Source organism: Lynx canadensis, chromosome A2 (assembly GCF_007474595.2).
Source record: "Lynx canadensis isolate LIC74 chromosome A2, mLynCan4.pri.v2, whole genome shotgun sequence".
Lineage (NCBI taxonomy): Eukaryota > Metazoa > Chordata > Mammalia > Carnivora > Felidae > Lynx > Lynx canadensis.
The window spans coordinates 104,486,852-104,513,952 of record NC_044304.2 but is presented as its reverse complement, the minus strand read 5'-3'; positions in this window follow the sequence as shown (position 1 = coordinate 104,513,952).

Genomic DNA, 27,101 nt, shown 5'->3' with positions numbered 1-27,101 from the left:
TATCCTCTGTCAGTCCCTAAGTATCCTAAGGCCTCAGTAACCTAAGTACTTACAAAATTAGAAAAAAAGAGCAACTAAAACTAAAGTAGGCAGAAGAAAGGAAATTATAAAATTAGAGTGTAAATCAATGAATTAAAACAAAATGAATACAGAAATTTTTTTTTAAAAAAGTTCTGTGAAAAGTTAAAAAAAGAACTTTTTTTTTAAACGCTTAGCTAGACCAAGAAAAAAGAAAACAGATATGAATTCCCAAAGTCAGGGACAAAAGAAGAGAAATCACTATTTAAATCACTATGGAATCCTATTTAAAGGATTTTAATTGAATATTATGAACGAATTTTCACCAACGATTTTAATAATTTAGTCAATATAGATTCCTACAACCAATTACCAAAACTTAGGGAAGAAATTGAAAACCTGGGGAGATGTATAACAAGAAATTGAAACAGTAGTGAAATATTTTTTTATAGAGGAAATGTCCAGGCCCAGCGCGTGTCAATAATGAATACTAAGTATTTCAAAGAGAAGTCACACAGTCCTTCACAAACTTTGAAAATAAGAGGGGGAAACCCATCCCAACTCATCTGTGAGGTCTGTATTACCCTGATGATGAAAGCCAGCTAGCATCACAACAGCAACAAAAAATAAACTCAAAACCAATGTTCCTAATGAGTAGCTGGAAAAACCTCAACTTAAGGTGAATATCACTTTCAGTAACATACATAAAGATTTACACCATGACCAGGTGTGATTTATAACAGCTAAAGCATGCTGAAAAATCATTTGGGAAATCCAAAACCCATTTGTGATAAACACTTTCAACAATATAAGAATTAATGGAAATTTCCCAATCTAGGCTTGGAAATGGCATCTATGAAAAATCTACAGCTCCCATCATAGTTCATAGTGAAAGAGTGCACATTTTCTTTCTAAGATCAGTCATAAAGCCAGGGTACCAGCTCTCTTCACTTCTATTTAACATTGTGATGGAAGTCTTAGCCTGGGTAATAGACAAAATAATAAGTATAGTAACACTGTAATATAATTAAGGTTTTCAGAGCAAAGAGGAAGGAATAAAAATATCTGTAGATGATAGTTTTATATATGGAAAACTTTGAAATTTAGAAAATATTGGAAGTAAGATGAATTAAGCAAGATTGTAGGGTATAAAATCAGCATGTAAAAATCAACTTGATTTCTAAATCTTGGCTGTGAACAATCTGAAATGAAGTTCAGAAAACAATTCTGTTCACAAGTAGATCAAAAACTGTAAAACTTAGGTTTAACAGAATAAGTATCATCTGTGCGCTGAAAAGTATAAAATACTCAAGAAAATAATTTCTGAAGATCTAAGTAGTCCATGTTCATGAATTAATAGGACAGTTCATCTCAAATTGGTCTATAGGTTCACTGCAATGTCATCTAAATCTCAATATGCGATTTGTAGAAACTGAGAGGCTGATGCTGAAAAAAAGATGGATATGCAAAGGACTAGAGACACAGAAATCGTTTTTGAGAAAGAAAAAAGTTGAAGGTCTTAACATTATTAAATGTCAAAACTTAGTATAAGCTACAGTAATCAGGATAATATCATATGAGCATAAAGATAGGCACATCTATCAGTGGAATTAAAAAAAACCTTTTCATTTATGGTGAAATGATTTTTGGTAAAAAGCGTTGACACAATTCAATAAGAAAAACAATCCTTTAAGTGATTCTGGGACAATTGGTTACCAGTGTGCAAAATATTTTTTTAAACGTTTATTTTTGAGAGAGAAGGTGAGTAGGGCAAGGACACAAAGCTGTCAGCACAGAGCCTGATGCAGGGCTTGAGCTCACAAACTAGGAGATCATGACCTGAGCCATAGTCCAATGCTTAACTGACTCAGCCACCCAGGCACCCCTCATTGTGCAAAATATTTCATTCAGAACCTTACTTCATAACCATGTGCAAAATTAACTCCAGCGAATCAGGGACTTAAACTTTTGTGGCTACCTCTCCGCCTGGTGGCATGAGAAGAGTCACCATGGAACTTTAAGATACTGTTGTCTCTTTCATCAACACATTCTTGTTGTTTTTGGTGATTAGTGTGTCCTCTGCATGTCCCCTTGGAGAAGAAGAATCCATTCTTGGGTCTTCATTTTTTTTGCCTAGTGTCTTTGTTCCAGAATGTCCCTTTCTTCCCTGTCTGCCTTGGTGATTTAGGTATTTCAATTTCCATCACTGCTCTCTCAGGCTTCTAGGAACTACCACTTTGCACTTCCTGGCAGAGTATTGAATTCCATCTCTGTGGAGTTTTCTGGAAGTTTAATAAACTCTCTCTCTTATGTTGTCTCATGTTCTGGCCTCTAATCAAACACTCTCAAAATCTAGCTCTGTGAATATTCTTCTGGCTCCTACCATTACATTCTAGTTAATTCTTGCAGTTCCTTTGCGTGTAGCCCTTTTACAATCTTAACAAGCCCAGCAGCATATCCTATGCTAACTTAATGCAGCAGCTTAACCCTAGTTATCAGCCTATGGAGCAAGGAACACAAAGTCTTGCTGGGAGAAGGGTGTGCCAGCTCTTAATAGGGAGGGGTCAGCTGCCTCTGAAGGCTTTGGGAATTTAGGGGGTTCTGGAGACAAAGACTTGAAGATACCCACCCAGACAGATTTGTCCCACATATCCAGTTACAGATTTTCCCAAACAGAACCCTGATCTTAACTAATAAGCTTGCCTGCGTTTATCATTCCATCTTTGCAGTTATCCAAACACAGTTAACTGTGTTCACTTTGATCTTTGGCTTTTTTTTACCTCTACCACAAGAGACAATGGTCTCTCTTTAAGGATTATTGACCTTCATATTTAGTTTTCAATTGTTTGTTAAAGGTTCATACATTTTGAGTATCCATCTGTAGGACACTGACACAACTGGTGATAATTAATTTTCAAAATGCCTGGATCACTGTATTGGCCAGGGTGTTCTCTCCAGAAACATCCTCCTAAGTCACTGGTGAAAGTTGTTAACAATTTGGGTACTACCTTGTGTCCAGGACTATTGCTCATACATGGCCTAGGATGGGATCACTAGAAGGATGTGAACCAAAATATTGTACATATGCACCTGATACTCAAAACACGGGGTCTCATTATTTGCAGCAGATCCATATTGCTTCAAAACAGGTTGAGTTTTGAGTAAAATAGAGGAATGATGGCATTTGCTTTCTGTAAAACTATTTGAAATTTAGAATTAGCCTCCCCCCCACCACACACACTTAAACACCAACAAAGTAATCACCAACCAACCACCAAACAAGACAAAAGATGTTATAAAGAAAAGGAATTGGAAAGAAAATAGAAGATCATTGTTACAGTCAGAATTGGGAAAGAAAGCAAAATCTGTGATCTCTTTTTACAAAGGTAAAAAGGGAAATGTTTTATCTTCTATCGCTTTGGTGGGTGTGGCAAGAAGGGAATTGAAAGAAGCCCAAAATAAATGTTATCCACCCCAAATCTTGGTCAAGTATGACACCTAGAGGCCACACAAACAGAATTCCTTTGGGTGATTTTTTTTTTTTTTTAATCTGGCTGGAAACATTTTATGTAGGAAAAAATATTTAAAGTTTTTATTTCAAAATGGACATTCTTCAGTACTTCCCTGTAACACTCTATCAGTGAATAACTTTGTGTATATTCCTTCACTTATGTGTGTAGATATGTATACGTCCTCACTATCAAGAGTTTGGAAATGACAACAAAAATAATAAAGATGGATGAAAGGACACCACTTGAAGGGTGATAGGTTCAGAATCGTCTCATTTCTAAATATGAAAAAAAAATATGTTTTGCATTTTCATCCGTTGGTTTGGAGAATTTTGGTAGCCCTGGCTCATTAATACTCGAACAGTTCTTTATGAAAAATGATGAACGATTTACTTTGTGGCAGGCTGTACAGATGGTCAATTTAATCTGCATCCTTGAGACTTCTCACGACTAAATTTTGACATCATGTCATTAAACATTTGTGTATTATTTATATCATATTCTAGAAAACAAAGATTGCTATGTCTTGCCGTCCATCAGTTTTATTGATAGGATTTATCCTCCTGGACACGATAGCTTTCACAAAGGAACATGTATCTGAATATATATATCACATCTGTCTCCTCAGAGACCCATATATTTTTGTCCTCAAGTGCAATAATGGCATTGTTATTGAACAGACATGTTAGTGGTGAGACAAATGCTTACATGACTCAGTTTCTTTAACCTTGTCCAGAGATGTTTTTGCTACTAACTGTTTGGGCGTGTATGTGTGTTTGCATGTGACCCGTATGACTTGTATAAATTGAAATTAAAGGAGGAAACACAATTTTTAACTCTTTCCAAACAGTCTGCAGAATATTCATCCTAGTTGTGTATTTTAAATGGCAGCAAATTTTTGACTTAGAAGTGGTTCCTGACTCCTGTGATATGTATAATGTTTGAAGTTGTAGCTATAATGTTTAAACTCTTGACCAGTTGAGTAATTATTACATAATTATGGATAAATATAAACATCAGATTCTTAACTTTTCTTTTGACCGTAAGCTATTATGTATAGCATCCAATGGCTTCTTGTCGGACTAATTACCCTCTATATTAAATTGTACTAACTTGACTGTTTAGAGTCTCTGTCTTCTGTTATATAATGAGTTTCTGCTTGGTGAATTGGTTTGGGACTCCCTAAGAATGCTTAGAATGGACCGTTATTAAAACAGTGCTTCCAGTTCGACATCTTCCCTGTGCCAGAGTTGGAGGAATTCAGGATAAACCTGCAAGGTGCTAACAGTAGCTGAGAAATAAACACAGCCAGGATAGGAAAGCAGTGCCATTGTAGAGAGAGGTACTTTGTAGAGTTTGCTCTCAGAAGACAGAATGAAGGAAGCAATAGCAGGAGCTATTTTCTTCTTTGGCGTAACTGTTGAAACAAGTGTCCTTTAGGGAACCATACATTTGTTAGGATCAGGCTTCCTTTGTATGCCTTATCAGCCTATAATCTTTTGATTGTTGCCTGTGTGTGTGTTTATTTATTTATTTTTAACCAGTGAAGGAATAGTAATCCACACTAGTTTATCTCTCCTAATCACAGACTCACAGAGCTAGGTTGCTCTGAGCTTTTAATTCCCTCTTAGAGGCCTAACAGAGTGGAAAGTAAACAAAGAGCAAATTTGCAACCTTAAACATTGCTAATTTCCTCTGATGTCAGAATACTTAAACAGGCAGGACCTCGGAATTATTTGATCAAACCTGCTTTTAATCTAATGCATGCACAAGGGCTGTGTCTGGAATGATCTGCAAAACAGCAGGCGTCCCAAGAGAGCTTTATGGAAGGTTTCCTCTGTCAGAAACCGTAGTTTCCTCATTTTAAGCTCTGGAGTTGGCTGTGTTTTTGGAGTAAAGTCATAAAGAGTAGTTTTCCTGCCTTTTAAATTTTATTTGGCCAAGTATTGCTGACCGGATGTGGGTAGTTTTCTTTGGCTTTCTGTTTGCTGACTTTTTAATTGGCTACATGCCTTATTATTTTAGCTTTACTAGAAAATGAATTAATAAAAGGGTATTATTGAGGGAAAGAAAGAAAGAAAGAAAGAAAGAAAGAAAGAAAGAAAGAAAGAAAGAAAGGGCAAAGCATTATCTGACTTCATACACTTTGTTTCATTGTGTACGGTTTAAGAAAATAAACACAGAACAAAAGACCCCAAAGCATTAGGTTATTTAGACTATGAAGCATTTTTCTACAATAAGATTCAGAGAAATTAATGCCTGGGATTTTTAAGTAAAGAGTGTCCTAATTTGGAGATACCCAAATAGTGGAAACCCAGTTTTCCCTTTCATTTTACTTACAGTTGTGTGGGTACTTAAAGGGGGCATACTTTTGACAGAAGTAGATAAAGGGGATAGCACTTTTATTCACTGCGTGTTTGAAATACGATTTTAAGATGGGTGTTTGTAAAACCTTATCAGTGTAACTAGATAGCATTGTGAATTCTTATTAAGTACTAATTCAGTTTTAAAGACTGAAAACACAATGTACTTTGATCTGTCACAGGTCAGTATTGTTGGTGTTTCTGTTGAGAACAGATTAAGTTAAAACGAAACACATTTAAGAGAGTGTTCAAATGCTTTTCAATGGCAAGTAAACAACTCTGCTGTTTGTGTTTTTTTACATTTGATCATAAATACGGCTTCCGACATAAAGTAATTCAGAAGCCACCGCTTAAAAATAAATTATACACACTGATGCTTTGTGTAAATACACACTAAGAATAGCATGCCACGAGATGTAGCATTTGACTCCTTGGATGCCGATGAATTTCAATGCCTGTTATTTGTCATGCTGAAGCCTGTCGGGTGATGATTCTTTTCATTGGTGTATCCTTCCAAACATATTTCATCGCACCATGTGCACAGGAGTTCTCTGGGCGGGCGTGTTCGATCTGGGTGCCCCCTCTCCCCTTCGCTCCTTCCTTTCTCGCCCTGGCGCTCTCGCCGCCTCCTGCCTCCAGCCCCCACCCCCCCCCCTCGCTCCTTTTCGGCTCACGTCCCCCTCCCCTCTCTCCAGCTGGCGGAGGGGGTTGCGCTGCCTCCCAGACCTCGAGGACCTGCTCAGTCAGCTGGGGCCCCCTGCGGCCGGCTGCCTCCCTCGCCGCTAGGACCTGCCACTCTGCGCGGAATGGCAGCCGCAGCAGCATCCCCGCCAGCGGCAGCGGAGGCTGCAGCCACGGCCACCGCGGACGCTATTGTTCCCCGGTGTTAAACGCGCTTTCGCTCCTTTTCATCTGAAACGAACAATAGCAGGGAAGAGCTTTGCTTTCTGTAGTCCTTGGGAAGACAGAGTGAGGGCGCAGAAAAATTCCCTGCCGACCGCGTTCCGGATCCGGACCCTGGAGCGGCTGCGGGCGGCATGGGGCTGCAAGCGAGGCGCTCCGCGTCCCGGAGCCCAGGCGCCGCGGGCCCGCGCCCCGGTGTCCTGCCGCTGCTGCCGCCGCCACTGCTGCTGCTGCTGCTGCTCTGCCCGGGCGCCTGCGGGGCTGCGGCTCCCGGCCAGGCTGAGGCGTCCACTCCGTATCTGTGGAAGACTGGTAAGTGGCACAGAGTTCTCCCTTCTTCTCCTCTCCACCTCTGGGTCCGTATTACAAAGCTGCTGGGCTTCAGGAGGGACCCCGGTGCATCTTGAGAGCCCCGGTGTAGCGGGATCCTAAGGTGAAAAGTACGAGTACTAGGAAGCAAATTGGGTCATGCCCGATGCTATTAGGAAAGAACAACCTAGCAACTAAGAGGCATGAGAGAGCCACGGGAATCGTGTTTCTCTCGCAGCTCTGTAGTTAATGAGGACACCCAACACGGTGCTTTCATAATGAAGTGCGTTCTTAACCTCTGGGCTTTCATTCTGCCGAGAGTTCCTCAACTATATTTCTGGCAAAGAAGAGGCAAGCAGCTCATACCCGGTCTTCATTCTGTCTTCAGGCACTTTGCTCAGTGCCATGAAACGTGTGGGTATAGAGTTGAATTTGTTAAGTATAGCTTTGTGAAATGTGGGACACGTGGAAACAAGCCAGATGAGGGCAGTCCTAACAGCCAAAGGCAGATGGGGCTCCAGTGAGCTCAGGGAGAGGGTGCAAAGATCAATTCTTAATGAGTGAATGCCGTGATTTTTCAAGTGTGCAGTCGTAAGGATGTTTAGGTTTAAACTTTTCCTGCCTTGAGAATTCTTCTGCTTTGTTTTCAACCAACTAACAAAAGCAGCAACTAATTGTGCCTCAGAAGCTCCAGGCAAAGTGCTGACTTGAGGTCCTGGTGGGACAGTGACAAGCAGGAAAACAATACCAAGTGAGGAATTAACTCCCTTTTCTCCAGTGTCTTTTTTTCTCCTCTAAAGGACGCTGAGAATTCTTTAGCAGACCTGAAACTTGGCATGTGTATAGAAATGAAGTAGGAAACATTATTCCTGTTGCTTAGGGGTAGGGGTAAATTAAGAGTTCCTTGGCAATGCCTAAACGTTAAGAGAAGCATGCAGTAGAAGGGAGGGAAAAGATGTATTTGTCATGGGATTGCAAACAAGTTACACAGACTGGGTCTCTTTCCTGGCGGCAACTATCTGTAGCCCCCAGCTGCAAAGAGAGGCTAGTCTACTCTACAATTACACCAATATTCTGAAATTTTAAAGAAGTTGCATCTCTCCGGCAACTTGGGGAGAAGATTGAACAGAAATTTATTTCAAGCCAAAGTACCTAATTTGCTTCAGAATGTTGCAAGAAATAGCACACACACTTTTAGGAAAGCCATTTGGATGTCAGTGTTAGCCACTCTTGTTGCCATTTGGAGTTTAAATATTAGTTGTTGACTAGTGGATGCAGATGAAATCATATTAATTTATTTCACATTCAAACAAAGAGTTGAAGATCTTCTCTACTTTAGCTAAAGCCATGGTTTTACTTTTCTGAAGCTTGGTCATAACAAAAAACAATAATCAAACTATAATTTACCATTAAATGGTATTATTTGGAGGTTTGGGAAGAACTTCTCCAGTAGGTAAGTACTAGACAAAATCGTACTTGCCTGCTTGAAATTTGTGCTGTTAAAGTAAGAAAACCCAAGCAGTAATTCAGATAGAATTAGAATCTAGGCAACATTCACTGTGCAGCATCTGAGGTGCCAATATATGTCAACATAAATGTCATGATGGGAACACAAACCAATAAACCATTTAAAATAGTGGAAACCTCTCAGGAGCAAGGATATGGAGACCTTGGTTCCACTGCCAGTGCCAGCTCTTGCTAGCTAGAAGAATGTTGGCAGGTTCATTTAACTTTTGACCCCTCGTTTTCTCAGCTGCATATAAATGCAGTGATACCTTCTTCTGACTATTCATAGTGTTATGAAGAGCAAATGAGTGAGTTATGAGAAAGTAATCTATAAATTTCAACGTGATATGCATGTGAAAATATAAGCTAGTACGATGAGGGTGATAATGTCATCTCTTTTATGGTGGTCCTTGGTTTGGTGGGGGAAAAAAGTGAAGTAAACTGGAGAGGAAAATTTTTCCTCTTCATTTTTTTTTCAAGAGGGAAAGGAGGCTTTGCTATTATCTCTAAAGAAATTGAGAGTTGTTATCAGATGAATTAGGAAATATTTAAAGGAGTGGGATACACTGTAAACGAAAATGTAGAGATGAAAGAATTGTGTTTGTCGATGAAAATAGGAAGAGAATTGGGAGAGAAAATGAGGTGAGGTGAGACTGTCCAGGATGTCTGTTCCAGTTTCTTGGTCTTGGTACAGCAACTAATAGGGAGTTAAATTATTGGTCACATCACTGAATTACAGGGATGTAGTAAAAGGTCCACTGGTTGAGCAGCTGGGACAGGAACTCTTAACAATGTGTTTATCACTAACAAGCTGTAGAGCATTGGCACAGTCATTTAATGACTTTGGTTCTTGGTTTCTGAGTTTGTAATATTCATTGATTAGAAAAAATGGTATGTAAGGGCCTTTTTGTGCCTTAACATGCTTCATATGTATGTATGTATATGCACATACATACACCATAAACGCATCTATGTACATATACCCATAGTTTATTAAGGTGTGTATATATATGATACATATACATAATAAATAGGTTTATAATACATGATGTATGATATATAATGTATAATGTAGGAAAGTCTAAGGTATATATTATATGAAAGTTTTATTAAGTCAACTCACAACAAAGAGTTATCGAGGACTCAGTTATGTGAAGTCACTGAGGTAGAGGCTGACTAGAATATTGGCATCCCTTCCCTCAAGAAATTCATAATTGAACAATACTGTAAATACACAACAGCACATGGCGTGCCATAGTCATGAACAAAGCTGTGAAAACAGGGAAGTTGTGTAGCTGATAAAGGGGGCTGTAGAAAGTTTTAAGGAGGAGTTAATATTGATTGGGGTTTTGGAAGATGAGAACTGGATTGTTTACTCTGGGAGGAGTGGAAGTCTATTTCAAGCAGAGCAAAGAAAGAAAATAAAAGTAAAAGCATGCCAACATTCTTAGGTCTTGAAAGCACTGCAACTCAAGTGTAGGATGTTTGGTGGGAATGAATGGAGGAATGCCAATTTGATGAATTCGGGCAGGTTGTAAGAAAACCTTCAAACTTTGGTAAAAGATGTTGGAGTTTTAAGCTAAAAGCAAGTGGAAGCTATTGGAAGCTTTATGCAGAGGATTGACATATTCTTTTCCCAGAATGGAGAGAGATAAGTGAAGAGGCTGGGAGGTCAATAAGGAGAGGGCCTGAGAGGCAAAGGGGCCCCAAACTAGGACCATAGAAGTGAAGAGGAGAGGAGGGCTAGAGATCACACTGCAGAAGTGTTACCTCAGCTTTAGATTGCAGGGAATGCTGTGCCAAGAAGAGGAGGAATTCATTCCATCAAGATTGCCATCATATCTGCACCTAGTTCCTTGAGGTATGAAAGAAGGATAGAGGATATGAAAGAAGAAAGAGCCAATTTCCTGGGGTTAGAGAAGAAGAATATCAGTTTACTTTCAATATAGCAAACTTGAGGAGTAATCCATTCAAATGAATGTATCTGATGGGAAAACTAGTGACTAGATGGGAAGTGTAGGAGAAAGGCTGAGAGCATAGACTTGGAACTCAATAAATGTATAATATTTCAAAGCATGGTAGTTGGAGGGATGATTAAAAGAAAAGAAATACTTAAAAGAGGGGCCAGGGCACTTTACAGGGAATATTGATATTGAAAGGGCCATTGTTGAGGAGAGACATGTGGAAGGGTGAAAGACAGTGTGGTCACAGGAGGTCCAAGGAAAATGGCAATAGGTGCTAAATGGAAGAAGATGTTTTATGAAGGGGATGATGGCAAAAAGTATAAGACATTTCTGGAAGGCTGGAAAAGAATTATGAAATATTTCAGAAATGATTGAATAAAAGGGGGAATTTGTAAGATAATTCTCAGTGTTTTGGGAACGGATGTTTTAACTGGAGTAGTAGAGTTAGAAACTTATTTGAATAATAAACAAGATAATGAAAAAGGTATGATATTGATGAAGTCAAATAACCAAGGGGTGTTGACATCACTACACTTGTTTTTTAATAGTGAAAACCTCAGAATATGATACTAAAAATATTAAAATACAAAATTAAACATTTTAACAGTTTTGTGTCAGATTTATTTGAGAGGTAACGTATTTGTGTGAATAATTAAAAAACATTTCATAAACACAGATAAAGCGCTTTATTATTGGAAGATAAATAATTACTGATATTAGTTTTTCACTCTTCAATATTCTAGAACATGGAATTTTTCAGTAGTAATTATGACCAATAATATTTACCTGGCATTTCTCAATTAAGAACATGAATATGTTGCGTAAGATATCATTGACTTCACATGAATAGGACAGAAAACAGTGAACACCTGCAACTTTTATCAACTTCTGTCACAGGTATATTTTCAGAAAGGTCTTAATGAAGTAATTGTATTTCTTGTTTTTAACTGATGTATAGTTGATATACCATGTTACATTGGTTTCAGGTGCACAGTATAGTGATTGGAACAGGTTTGTACATTAGGCTATGCACACCGTAAGTGTAGCAACCATCTGTACCATACAACCCCATTAAGATACCACCGACTGTATTTCCTATGCTGTACCTTGTATTCCTGTGATTTATTCATTCCACAAGTGGAAGCCTGTATCTCCCACTCTCCTTCCCCCATTTTATCCTTTCACTCAGCCCCCTGTCCTCTGGCAACCTTTGGTTTGTTCTCTGTACTTATGGATCTGTTTCTGCTTTCTAAGTTTTGTCTATTCATTTGTTTTGTTATTTAGATTTCGAATAGAAGTAAAATCATATGGTATCTGTCATTTTCTGTCTGACTTATTTTATTTAGTATGTTACCGTCTAGGTCCATCTGTGTTTTGACAAATGGCAGGATCTCATCCTTTTTTGTGACTGAGTAATAGTCTATTGTGTGTGCTGTGCTGTATGTGGGTGTGTGGGTGTGTGTGTGTATGCCTTCTTTATTCATAGACACTTGGTGGCTTCCATACTTGGGATATTGTAGTTAATGCTTCATTAATATAGGGTCCATATATCTTTTGAATTGATGTTTTCATTTCCTTTCTTCTGGGCATTTACCCAGTAGTGGAATTGCTGGATCATATGGGAGTTCTATTTTTAATTTTTTGAAGAATCTTCATACTGTTTTCCACAGTGGCTATACCAATTTACATTTCCACCAACAGTGCGTGAGGGCTCCTTTTTTCCCCCACATTCTCACCAACGCTCATTAATTATTTCTTGCCTTTTTGATTTTAACTATTCTGACAGGTATAAAATCATATCTTATTGTAGTTTTGCTTACATTTCCTTGATGATTAGTAATTTTGAACATCTTTTCTTGTGTCTGTTTACCATCTTGGCATGTCTTCTTTGGAAAAATATTTATTCAGGTGCTCTGCCCGTTTTAGTCAAGATTTTTTTTTTTCTGGTGTTGAGTTATGCAAGTTATATATTTTGGATATTAACTTCTTATCAGATCTATCATTTGCAGATATCTTTTCCCATTCAGTAAGTTGGCTTTTCATTTTATCGATGATTTCCTTCACTCTGCAAAAGATTTTAATTTTGTTATAGTCCCAAATTGAGTTAATTTTTATATTAATGAAATTACACTGGAATCCAAGAAAAAGGTACACACTAACCATTGTTGAGAATTCAGGGGATTAAGGTATTTATCAGTGTGAGTTTTCTCTCAAGGAAATCACTTCTCACGTTAAACACTTTTGAACTAAGTTGATCCAGTGCAAGGCAATACTGTTAACAACAATCACTGTGTCCTTTACGCTGTTAATTGTGTGTAAAATAATTCCTTACTTTTTCAATATAAAAAAAAATAAGGATTATTCTTTTCTTTCATGTACTTGTCCGAATATAAACTACTCTGTAATGCATATGGAAAAATATTAATCCTAATTCTACCATTCATTAAATAACAAAGGAGGGAGGGATGTCATTCCAGGTAGTAGTAACATGAGGGTGGCATTATCCTAATAAAAGTGTTTTGCACTTCAGCTGTGCTTAATTTGGAATGTGGCATAGTTTGCTCATTAAATGCAAGACGGAGGTAGAGTGGACAGTGTGGGCGTAAAAGTCAATTAATACAGAGTAACATGGATCACAATGCTATATTTTATCTATGTTGTTAAATTGTTTCATCTCCAATATGGCTAAATAATATGTATTACATAGAGGTTTTCTGAATTTTAATTAAATACGGTAGCATATGTAATATATTAGTGGAGTGTTTGATATATGTTAGAACTTCAGTGAATGGCATTTTTTATTATTTTTATTATTCTAATATCTAATACAGTGACTACTTAATTTTATGACCTGGAACAAGTCCAGTAATGTGCATTAGCTTTCTTGAAATCACTTGTTTGGTAAATGCACTAGAAGTTACAAATTGATACAGTGCGAGATACTCCATCAGATTATAAGAAAGGCAGCATTGTGGGGATGGAAAGAACACGGGCTTTGGGATCAGACAAACCACTATTTAAATCTGCCTTTACCTTACTGGTCAAGTTAGTTAAACTCTCTGATTTTGTTTTCTCACCTTAGCATAGTGACAGAAATTCTGAAGTGAGAGGCCATTTGCAAAGTTTTGACAGGTAGTAAATGGAAAGTGCCTAGCACAGTGCCCTAAATGTGATAGATGTTCAAAAAATGGTTTCTTCCATTCTTGATTTTTGTTCCCCCCAAAATGACATCACAAGCAGGAATTTTACAGATTCAACACATTCATCAGTCTTTTCCGGACAAGTGGCACCGTGAAAAACCAAACAAATCAAGGAAGAGAGGTGGTTTTATTATAGGCTCATCTTTTTTTATTGCTTAGACACTTAGATGTAGACAGTGTGGAGCACAGACCATAAAAATATTTTGAACAGCAAATTCAGGGTGAATTATATAAATAGAAATTTTTATACCTCATTTTGTGCTGTGTTTCAAGGGCTTTCTCAAGAATCTGAAATGTTAGATTCTTGAAAGTGGTCTTGTGACCACTGCTTTCCAAATTAATTGTTTTCACAGAATTGTTTTTATGTATTCGTTAATTATGCTTACTAGATGATCATTTAAATTCTTTTGAAAAATTAAGTTTCTTTCTTTTGTGAGAGAAAGAGAGTGAACACAGCAGGGGACGGGCAGAGAGAAGGAGAGACAGAATCCAGGTCAGCCTCCACACCATCAGTGCAGACCCGATCTGGGGCTTGAACTCAAGAAGTGTAAGATCATGGCTTGAGCGGAGATTAAGAGACGTTTAACCCACCACGACAGCAAGGTGCCCCTAACTACATTTTTAAAAATGAAAGTTTCTATCTTGTTTCCCTTTCCCTACCCTTCTTTCTTAGCGTATGTAACCCTGTTCAAAATTCATTAAGAGCTTATTGATTGCATCAAAAAGTGAAATGCTCAGGTGGTTTTGTGAAACTTTAATATCTTAATGGACTGCGGTAACTCAGGTCCCTCATTATGCAAATTATAGATGGCTACCTGGTTTGCAAAATAATAGAAGCCCCGATCAGGACTGAGATTGAGGGCTATAGAGCAACACAAACCCACATTCTTTCCTGCCTGTTACTGCAACCTAGAAAAACTGGTCTGATGGTGGTGGGATGAGATGCTGACATTCAAGGGGAGAGTGAAAGCCTCTGTCTGGTGAATATATAGAATAGGCTCTCTCGGAATTAAGTGGTCCTTAATGAAAGAAACCTTAGGGAAGTGGCATCAGGAAAATCTATTTTTTCTATCACAAGAACATCACAGAGTGTGAGTTAGAGGTGCCGATGAGTCATAAGGTAGAGATTTTTTTTTCTATTTCTTTGTCATCCGCACTTCATACTTGACACTTTAGAGTGCATTAAAATGATGAAAAATAAAGGAATTTGCATTGAATTCTCAGGTATCTGAGCAATAAGAAAAACAGTGTTTAGAGGAAGTGATATAACAATTAAACACATGTTTAGGAAAGAGTGGAGGAAAACAAGGTAGTGGTGAAAACAGGGATACTAACAAGTAATCCATCTACTGCTTCGGATAACCTGGCCTAACCAATAGGATGTCCTTTCATCTTCCAGAAGTACTGTTGAGCTAATTGATATTTTGCATAGTTTGCCATGTGAAGTTGTAATCTCTAGGGTATTACTTTCAGAGTTATGCCATGAGAAAATAAATAAGGAGATGTAGGGAAAAGGCACAAATGTGCTTCAGGACCATGTATTTGGGTAATGTTGAAGGGGGGACTCTACGTCTGAGGAGCCATCAGAGATCATCCACATAGAATTTAGTGAGCCGTCTCCACAAATCCGGGAGAAGCTTTGCATGGCTCTAAAGACTTGGGGAGAAAATGAGACATTACAAGAGAGCAACACACCAAGGAGAGAAAGGTGGAAACAGGCAAATGTGCCTTCTTTTACAAACTATTTTTAATAGGCTTTATTCTCTGAGCAGTTGTAGGTTTACAAAAAACTAAGCAGAAAGTACAGAGTTCTCACATACCCCCTCATTCTTCTCCCATTTCTCTCTATTATCGACATCTTGCATCATTGTGGTACATGTGTACCATTGATGAACCAGTATTGTTAGGTTATTACTTAAAATCCATAGTTTATAGTGGGGTCAGTCACTCGGATACATTCTGTGCTTTTAGACAAATAGATAATGACATGTATCTAGTAATACATGTATCCACTGTTAGAGCATTATACAGAGTAGTTTCGTTGCCATAAAAATCCTCTGTGCTTCACCTACTCATGTCTCAATCCATCCCTTATCTTTCCAAATCTCTGGTAACCACTGATCCTTTGATCTTCTTATGTCTCCATACATGTGCTTTTCTTGGAATATCATATAGTTCGAACCGTAAAGTATGTGACTTTTTCTTTCACTTTGCAATAATGCATTAAGTTTCTTCTATGTCTTTTCATGGCTTGATATCTCATTTCTTTTCATCACTGAGTAATATTCTGCTCTATGGACATAGCACAGTTTGTTTATCTATTTACATATTGAAGGACCTCTTGGTCACTTCCAAGTTTTGGCATTATGAATAAAGCTGCTGTAAACATCTGTGTGTAGGTTTTTGTGTGGATATGTATTTATCTCCGTTATGTGGAGACCAAGGAGCACAATTGGTGGGTCATATGGTAAGGAGCACCTTTAATTTTGTAAGCAGCTGTCTTTCAAAGTGGCTGTACCATTTGCATTCCCATCAGCAGTGCATGAGGGTTCCTGGTGCTCCACATCCTGGCCAGTGTTGGCAGTATTTTGAATTTAGCTGTTTTAATGTGGGTAGTTGTATGTCGTTGTTTTAATTTTCTATTCTTTGATGTTACATAATGTTGAGCGTACTCTTTTCATCTGCTTGTCATCTGTATGGCTTCTCTGATGAGGGATCTGTAGTCTTTCCAGCATATGAAGAGTAGCAGGAACAGGTGGAACCCTCAGGTGACTGAGTTCAAAGTTTTCGCCTAGCCTGAGCTGCGCATGCTTCCTTTCTTGTTGCTCTGTTGACTCATACTAACAAGTATTTTATAAAGAGAAAATAAACATGGAAGTTAAGTAAATAAACACCAAATGGAGATGGGCCTACACTTTGTCTTTTGTTCCACTACTAACAAGTATTTTATAAAGAGAAAATAAACATGGAAGTTAAGTAAATAAACACCAAATGGAGATGGGCCTACACTTTGTCTTTTGTTCCACCTTGAGGGGAACACCTTGGGAGAGAATTTGGAAGTGATAAACAGTATCTTGAAGTGGAAGAAAAGGGTGTGATATATGAAAGGTTAAATGGAACCTGTAAGCTTGTGAGATTTCCTTTTTTTTTTTTAAATGGGTTTTTCACTTTTTTTTTTTTAATGTTTATTTACTTATTTTGGGAGAGAGAGAGAGTGCGTGAGAGAAAGAGCAGGAGAGGAGCAGAGAGGGAAAGAGAGAGAATCCCACACTGGTTCTGAGCTGTCAGCGCAGAGCCCGATGTGAGGCTCAATCCCATGAACTGTGAGATCATGACCTGAGCGGATATCCAGACTCAGACACTTAACCCACTGAACCATCCAGGCACCCCAAGCTTGTGAGATTTTCAAGTGCACTGTGCACATGCTGGGTCTCTAGCTGACTGTTCTGGTTAATTACATAGTTGCCTATCTATTTTTCCTTGTTCTGGATGGAGGCTGGCAAAAAGTTGATGTGCAGTATCCCCCTGAGCTTCTGGGAAACCGTGAAATCCTTGTTCTGAACCCCTGGTAAGTTGAGATGTCAAGGCAGCCAGCTGCTTAGCTTGCTCCCACAAACCTTTCCACAGACACAGAATGGGGAGCATCTCCAGAATGAGGCTCAGAAGTGATCATGTGTGCCCAAATACAGTACACTACACAGGTAGTTAACTTAGAACTATATAGAGAGCTTGCTGGGCAGTTAATTTTCCCAAACGTATCATTCATAGGCATTGATTAGGCAGTAGGAATAATTAAACTCATGCTATATGGCGAAGGCAGGACTTAACAAATTGTGCCATGCTGTCTGGAAAAAAAAGTTATCCCTTGGGTTGTAATAGCAGTAGCGATACAGCACATACTGAGTATTGTAGATGGCATCAGAACACAAATATTGCCTATTTGGGTTGCACTATTAAAAGATGATTTTTGTTTTCTCTCTCAAAATGAGCATAACTGTAAGTGTCAGGGGAGTCTATCCCCTGTATTCACTTACCTCCCCTTGACAGTGAAAGAGGTTAGTTGCAAAGAATTTAAGCCATAGCTTGAAATGAAAGAAGTACTGATTGCTGAGTAGTAAAATACATATTTATGTGCGTTTTTGTGTGTAATAAATGAAATGTTCAAGAATCAGCTTTTGAGACATAGGAACCTTGGCTTGATTTTGTACTTTATTAAGCATATGAACTTAATCTCTGTGTCTCATTCCTCAGCCACGCACTAGGTATGATACTAGTATCTCCTTCTACAGATTGTTGTAGTGATATCTTGAGACAAAACCGTAGAGCACTTAGATGGTGCCTGGCTCATGTCTGTACTCAGTAAATCCTTCACTTGTTGTGATGCTGGCGTGAACTAAAATGCCTTCTCACAGAGCTAGAGTTTGTTTCTGGATCTGAGTCTCTTTTATTCTTCATTTTGATTCTCCTTCGATCTGCATGTGCATTTCAAGTTTCCCTCCATCTGGCATTATTTTGCTTTTACCTGCTGTCAGGGCCACGATAGTTGCAAAGCCCTCAGCTTTGCTAGTAGCAGAGCTGTTCAAAGTATGGCTTTAGAACACAGAGACATTACGCCTCAGTCTATTACTTTTCCCTGTGATTGTGCACATTTTTGCCATGGAGGAAATGCTGGAGGTGGGACTCTTTCGGCGGGACTGTGCATTCCAAAATTCCTTTGTGTGAAAGATTATTTCTGGCAAGACCTTTCTGCTCTGTGATGCTGTGAGTGAAAGGGTGTAGGAAATGTACAGTGAATGCTGATGTATACTCTAAGTCCTCTTTTCTCTCCTAAAGTACATACCCCCGTATCTATGTATGAATGTATGCATGTCATGTGTCTGCTCTGTATATGTATATGCATGTCATATATATCGATATCCTACTTATTTACCTCAAGATTTCAAAGTCCTCTGATAGAAACTGTTTCTATCAGGTGTTGACCTGTTACATGCCCATTACAATCTGTTTTATCTGTATATTCTCTAAAGTTAATGTGTAATTTGTGGGCTTTTGATAGAATTACAATACTAAATGAATACATCATTACAGGCATACTCATGCAAATATATGCACACATACCTAGATGCATAAATACATGCAAGTGCAAATAGTACAGTCGTTTATGGCTTTTACTACACAGGACTTCATGATTTATTTGGCTTTATGGAAGTTATTATACCACCTCGAATGTTATAGTGATTTTAAAGCACTGACATTTGAAATTGTGCACAATTATGAATATTTTCACTAAAATATTAATTATTCAGAAAGTTATATTAACATTTTATTTTAAAAAATTTTATTTCGAACTTTATGCTCATTAAGAGCTTGCTCTAATAAAAGATCTTAATATACCTTCCACTCACTTAAAGCTTTTATCTTAAGATCCTTTTATGTCTCACCATCTTCCTGTGTTTGCCACTTTGGTGCCTAAAAAAGGTCTTCAATCTGCAGTGCCTGCACAGATTTCCAAGAAGTACTTTTCCTTTCTTTTCTTTTTTTTTTTTTAAATGTTTGAGAGATAGAGCGCAAGTGGGGGAGGGGAAGAGAGAGAGGGAAACAATCCGAAGGAGGCTCCAGGCTCTGAGCTGTGCACAGAGCCTGATGTGGGGCTCGAACCCACGAACCCTGAGATCATGACCTAAGCTGAAGTCGGACGTTTGAGCCACCCATGCACCCCAGAAGTACGTTTCTTCTAATAGCAGCTGCCTGTCACCTTATCCATGAACATCATTAATATAAAATATTAGTTGTAAGTTGTTTACATTGATTATGGTATCATTAAGTCAGTACTGATAACAGACCCAGGTAGAATATTATATATTAACTTTTTATTTATTTTTTTATATATGTGGGTTCTGTGTATTAAATGTGATTTCAAGTTGTGATATTTTCAACTTAAGATGTGTAAGATGGGTTTTTTGGGCCATAACCCCATCATAAATATAGAAAGATCTGTATATATGTGTTTGTGCGTACTTTATGCACACTTATATAAACTATGCGTTTTATGTATAACGTGTATTTTTTTCCTGGGGGAAATATAATTCATTCAGAGCCGCTACGTTACACAACTTCAGGGACTACAGTCACAGAATTAGGTGACCTTTTTCTTCATGTTTGTGTCAATCAGTTCATTTAAGTAAAACTAGCAAGCACATAGTGACTTTTTTTTTTTTTTTACACCGAACTTGGTGCTGGAGAGCAAATGTGAATGACACATGGAACCGCCACTCCTGAAGCTTCCTGTCACATGTAAATAAGTGATTCTTGTCTAGGAAATTTACTACAAAAATGGAAACATAAATATATGTGGAACAGAGAAAGGGAATATTATCTTGAAGGAGACAGGGAAGGGAAGATGTCATAAAACACAAGTTTGAAAAATACACAGCTTGCCAGAAGGACAAATGGCTAGGTAGAGTGGAGCTCTTGTGAAGAAATTAAATGGAATGTGTGTTCAGGGACAGTAAGAGGTTCTGAGGCATAAAAAAATCAGCAATGAGTTGGGAAAAGAAGAAGGGTGAGTATGTGTGTGGAGACCTGGTAGGACCATGCTGAGTAGAACACAGTAAGGAGCCAGTCTTTTGTTTGACTTACAGAATCTAGGACCCCAAATCTCTTTAGTTTGATAAAACATTGCCAAGAATGAAATAGTGTATTTGCAAATGTTAAGTGATATGTGAATTTATAAATTCTAGAAGATTGTTAATTGTGTAAATGAACTATAATTCTTGCAAACTTTCTATGAGAAACTGTCTTTAATATGTTTTCACTCTTATGTGGATCCTGAGAAACTTAACAGAAACCCATGGGGGAGGGGAAGGAAAAAAAAAAAAAAGAGGTTAGAGTGGGAGAGAGCCAAAGCATAAGAGACTCTTAAAAACTGAGACCAAACTGAGGGTTGATGGGGGGTGGGGGGGAGGGGAGGGTGGGGGATGGGTATTGAGGAGGGCACCTTTTGGGATGAGCACTGGGTGTTGTATGGAAACCAATTTGACAATAAATTTCATATAAAAAAAAAGAAACTGTCTTTAGATAAAGATAATTAAAGATAGTCATTTCAAAGGTAGAATATCTTTTCCGGTTTATGCGTAAGGGTGATTGGGTATTTTAGTTTCCTGTGTGGTTTTGATTAGACCAATGTGAAAATAAACCTTAAATCTATAAATCTATGTATTATTTCTCTGGCCGGGTCAGTGACTGAGAACATAAATGAGTGAACTGGGCCAGGCGTGGTGAGGAGGTGGGTGTGCTCACTCTTCTCTGTGTGGACTTGGCTAATGGAACAAGCAGCACCACCCCCTTACCCTATGGTGGGTCTACCATTTACCAGCATTTAGAGATGGGGTTCATTTGTTTAAAAAATACCATAAGGGACAACTCTGTTGACCACATACAATACCTAATAAGTCACAGTTGGATTACGGGACCCTAGTTTACACGTTTTGCCTCTGGCAATCGTATGAGGTCTTCAAAAGTCTGAGTTTTCAATGCAGGGGTGGAAAAGATATTAAAAAGGGACTCTTTCGAGTTACAGAGAATGACCATGTGAGAATATACGGAATGCCAAAATGTAATTGAAGTGTCTGGAGTCCTGTTTCCGGCCAACATCACGATTTCCCTGCAGCTCCCTACACGCTCTGCTTCGTTAGTTTTCATTAGTTAGTGAGCCCTGTGGAAGGAGAGAAGCTAACAGGAAGAAGGCCTCTGCTGTCCCGGGCTGGTGCATGTAATCACAGAAATGCGGCAAAGATCATAGGTTCAGTAGCTCTATAAAACAGCTTCTTCTGACAGTTTGCAGTGGTGACTACACATCTCTAACGGGAGAGTCATCAAAATGGATTTGGATTTATGGAATCAAATAATTCATAGGGAAAGCTTTGCTGCTAAGATACATTTCTCTCTGTGTCTCTCACTGTAAGATTTAATGTAATTTCTTCAGTTCCCTTGGCTTGTTTTATAAGAGAACTGGCTTTGAACTGCTTCGGCTGTGAATATTCCACAAGAAGAGAATAAATATTAGCGGTCAAGGTGTTCTTTCAGACTTGGTTGATCAAGCACTACAGCACCATGGACATCATGAGGTCTCAAATGATGATGAAGGTTTTCTGAGCTTTCAAGAACATTCTTCTCTAAGTAATTTTCTATCTTGATAGTATGATCCAGAAGCTAAATTAATTTGATGTAATAAAATATGTGGAAATTAGAGGAGTGATTTCTTGTACTATATTATTATATGTAAGATGAATCTTCTTTGTTGGCAATATGCTGAATATTGGAATTGCTATCATAAAGCTGGTTTTTAAACAACTTTATCAGATATAAGAGTTGTGAATCTGTCATCACAGTCAATTTTAGAATATTTTCATTGCCCCCCAAAAAGCGTGAACCCTTAAATTCTCCATTCTGTCCTATCAGGCCCAATCCTAGGCAGGTACTAATCTACTTACTGTGTCTATAGATTTGCCTGTTCTGAACATGTCTTACAAATGGAATTAAACCTTGTTTGGTTTTTTGTTACTGGTTCATTTTACTTAGCATGTTTTCAGAGTTCATCTGTGTGGTATTGTGTGTCAGTATTTTATTTCCTTTTATTGCTAAATAATATTCCATTGTGTGGATACGCCACGTTTTATTCATTCGTCGGTTGACAGATATTTGGGCTGTTTCTACTTTGGGGCTGTAATGTAGACTGCTGCTGTGAACAGTCATGTACAAGTTTTTGTGTGGACATAAATTTTCATTTCTCCTGAATATACACTTAGCAGTGGGATTGCTGGGTCTTATGGTAACTTTATATTTTATGATTTGAGGAACTGCTAGACTGGACTTTTTTTTTTTTTTTTAATTCACCACAACACTCTACACAATATGTTTTCCAGTAACTTCAATTATGATATAGTTGTCATTCAAACGCACACTTTGAAGTTCCACTTGATTTAGGGGACCCAGTTTATAAGGACAGAAGCACATTTAGGAGGAAAATATGCTGAAGTCATCATGAGCACATTTGATAGGATGCCTGCAAAGAGCTCCTTTGGGGTTTTTGATATGATCATACAGTGAAGCCTTCAGTAAAGGGAAAAAAAGTAGTGCGGATAAAGGAACTGTGATGACTCAGGCTGACTTAGTCACAGGTATTTAAAATGCACAGAGAAGTCTAAGTGATACTAATGAAAAATTCAGGTGTTAATGCATTTTAGAAGTTGCCCATTTGGTTTTTACAGCTTAGTGGATGTCATAACACAACCTGCTTGTGTTCTCCTGGTGTTTTACAGTTCTCCAAGCATTTATATCGCATGTTCTTTTACTAATTTCTCACAATTTCTTCATTATTATAGGGTAGGCAGTAACACCCTTCGTCTTTAATGAAAGAGTAAACTCAGGTACCTAAAACTAAGGGGTATGACCCAAACCACCCTCTTATTATAATACGAGCAGCCAAGACAAGCATCTTGGTGGCCTACATACACTAGATTTTAACTGAAGATGAAAAATAGGGACACTTTAGGGAAAATCTTCAGTTGTGTAGAGTAAGAGTCAAATATTTAAATTAGCATTATAGTATAATTAATAGGCAATAACATAAATTTTATCTTAATACTTTCAGACAAGCATAGGTAAAGAAATAATTACAGGTTTGTAATATTTGTAAATATTTTGACTATTTGGTGTCCCAACTGAGCATTTGACAGTGCTTTTGAGATTTTAATGTTGATTTTTATACCTTTTTTCAGTTTTGTGACATGGAATAATATATATTTTATCTAAACAATTGCCCTATAATCAAATATAAATATTTGTTCATATTCTACGTTGCAATCAATCTTACCACTGAAAAATTAAAAGAGCTGCTTCAAGTGATAACTCAGTATTTAGTTTCAGTATATTGATGTTCTCCTGTTGTATCCCTTTAAAAAAGAAAGTGAGGGGCGCCTGGGTGGCTCAGTCGGTTAAGCGGCCGACTTCGGCTCAGGTCATGATCTCGCGGTCCGTGGGTTCAAGCCCCGTGTCGGGCTCTGTGCTGACAGCTCAGAGCCTGGAGCCTGTTTCAGATTCTGTGTCTCCCTCTTTCTCTGACCCTCCCCTGTTCATGCTCTCTGTCTCAAAAATAAATAAATGTTAAAAAAAAATTTAAAAAAAAATAAAAAAGAAAGTGATCTATAGACTTAAACTGTGGATTTTCTTGACAGTGTAATACAGGAGTTTATACTGAACACCATATAACAAACATCCTAACACACTAAACCCTTCTTTACTTTTCCCGAAATATTCCACAGAGCTTCTTTCTCTTTTCTCCTGCTCATACAGTCTCCTCCTATCTCTCGGTCGTACACGCACGAATGTGCCCTTAGACACAATCTCATTTCTCTCTCCTACGTTTTCTTAATTTTTTTCACTCCCAAAGTTCTCTTTACTAAGCCCTTTCTTTCCCTTCTCTTCCACCTTCCATGTCTGACCATCTGTGCTGTGTTTTGGTACAGTACTGCAGTTTACCTTTATTTCAGGGAATCATTTTCCAAGTGTATAAACTGACAACATTTCTTGAATAGGAGTGTTATCAACAATAGAAGTGCTGACTTTTGCAATGTCCCGTACAGGGAGACTTGCATTCCAGCTGTAGTTTTCTTTCCCGAAAGAGACCCAGTAAAAACCTGCTGGCATCATTATATTTGTCTACAGGCAGCTAAACTGTGATATATTCAGTGTGGACTGCTCTATGGGATACAGCTGTGAAATGAGCTAAAATTTATTATTGAAAGGAAAAGAACTAGTGTGAATTTATTCTAATGAGATTCTTTGCAAACATTAAAGGAAATAGGCTTTGGAAACATTTTCATTCTGTCTCTTGTTCTTTAAAAATGACTTTTCTGAAGATACAATGTAAGGGCATGTGATAAAAGAAAGGAACATTAAAACTGTCAGTATTTAGAGATTTATGTGGATAGGTTTCTCCTACCACCAATGTGGTAACATTTTTAATTTGAGCTCTAATCTATGTTCATTTCTTCCTAAATATTTGACCAATAAAAAAGTCCCTCTTGACAGAAGGGATGATGACTTACTCCTAGATGCATCATGAACACATTGTAGAAGCATCTTGTGCCTTAAGTATAAAGTATATTATCAGAAAGCAGTTTTACCCCTGAGGAAAACTTGGAGTATTTTTTCCATTTTGGAGATTTTTCTATAACTTTTGTACAATACATGCCCTTATTTTAAGTTACCCTGTGTGTGTGTGTGTGTGTGTGTGTGTGTGCATGTGTGCGCGCGCGCTCACATGCACACACTTAATGTTTCTCTTGATTAATGTGCACAGGAAATTTGGCGTCTTAATCAAAGTCTGCTTAATGGACAGAAGAGACATTAAGTACAAAGTTTTAAAATATTATAAACGAATAAAATGTACTTAATCCTAGCACGTTGCAGATAATTTAATCTGTAGTTTATCATGATACATAAACGTCTTCAGAAGGTTGAAATGCACCAGAGTCTTGATTAGGGACAAAAATTTATTGCTGTAATAGAAGTATGAGGAAGTTCTGCAAGAAATTTTTATTTGGTAGCATGCTGAATGAAACCACATTTGAGGAGTCTTTGAGTCTTTTTCGTTTAATTTTGAATTACTTTTAAGGCATATTTAAAAGTGTTAGTATTTTCTGAGTGATTTTCTACATTCAAAAATTTAGAGACCCATATATCCTACTTACATCCACACTTTTGAGAGTTGAAATTAAACCATTCTACGGCTGTGTTAATATCTTCAGAATTTTGCTTGCATGTACATGTATTTGATTTTATCTTATTTAAAAAAAATTTTTTTAACATTCTTTTTTGAGAGACAAAGAGTGAGTGGGGGATGGGCAGAGAGAGAGGGAGACACAGGGTCGGAAGCAGGCTCCAGGCTCTGAGCTGTCAGCACAGAGCCTGACCCGGGGCTTGAACTCACGGATGGCGAGATCATGACCTGAGCTGAAGTCAGACGTTTAACTGACTGAGCCACCTAGGCGCCCCATCTTATTTTTATGTCATATTAATGGGTCTAGAATGGAAAGATAAATTCGAGGTCGAGACAAAGTACGATCTTATTTTTTGAGCAAAACTATTCTCTGCCCCCCTTTCCCACTTGAAAAGATGAATTAGTGACATCCGCATAAGGTGTCATGGCCTCTGAGCCTCTTTTTATACTGCACAAGTACTCTACTGATCTCAGCCCTAGATCCTCTGCTAGCTATGAGGAAACACAGACACATATGACTGAGTCCCTCAGTCACTGACAAGATTGTATCTTTGAAAGAAATGCACATGGGGCGCCTGGGTGGCGCAGTCGGTTAAGCGTCCGACTTCAGCCAGGTCACGATCTCACGGTCCGTGAGTTCGAGCCCCGCGTCAGGCTCTGGGCTGATGGCTCGGAGCCTGGAGCCTGTTTCCGATTCTGTGTCTCCCTCTCTCTCTGCCCCTCCCCCGTTCATGCTCTGTCTCTCTCTGTCCCAAAAATAAATAAAAAACGTTGAAAAAAAAATTTTTTTTTTTGAAAGAAATGCACACATAACTAAATCAATGTGATTGGGGCTACTGAGCAGGGCATGTTTGAAGTGCTCTAAGGACACTGATGGTGGAGGGATCAGTTCTTCTGGGCTGGGGAAAGGCAAGGACCAGGAAAGGCTTGCCAGAGTATGGGCAGTTGAGGTAAGTGTGAAAGGGTGAGTCAAAACCTAAGAGATGAGAGATGATGGGGTACACATGGTTAAGGCACAGAGGTGTGAATTAACAATCTGAATGGCTTTTATATTCTGATGAGCTCTCTCCCTGCCTATAAATGCTACAACTTTCCTACTGATATTCTCCCCCATATCAATGATTACTCTCAGTTTTACCTCCCGTCTGCTGTCCTAAACCTGCTAGTTTTGTGCAACAACTACAGTTTCTCCCTCGTTTCTCCTGCCTTTTTCATTCTCTTTTAATGTTTCCATGGCATTGTCCGCTTGAATTCCAAATTCTGACTTTATTCCTGCCCCGTTACCTTCCTGTGTTCCTCAGTTTCATGCTGTTTAACTACATGGTCAGTTCATTTTGACTTCTTTGTCAAGCACTCTATGCTGGAATCCCCACCTTCAACATGAACCCCAAAATAGGAAGTAACTGACATCGGATGTTAGATACCACTTTCCGCTCCATTCACCTTAAATCATATTTTACACCATTTATGCTTTTGTTACATATGAGACCCATTTTTGGACTTCAGTCAGAAAACCAGCTAGAATTTACATCTGAGTAATATGTTGT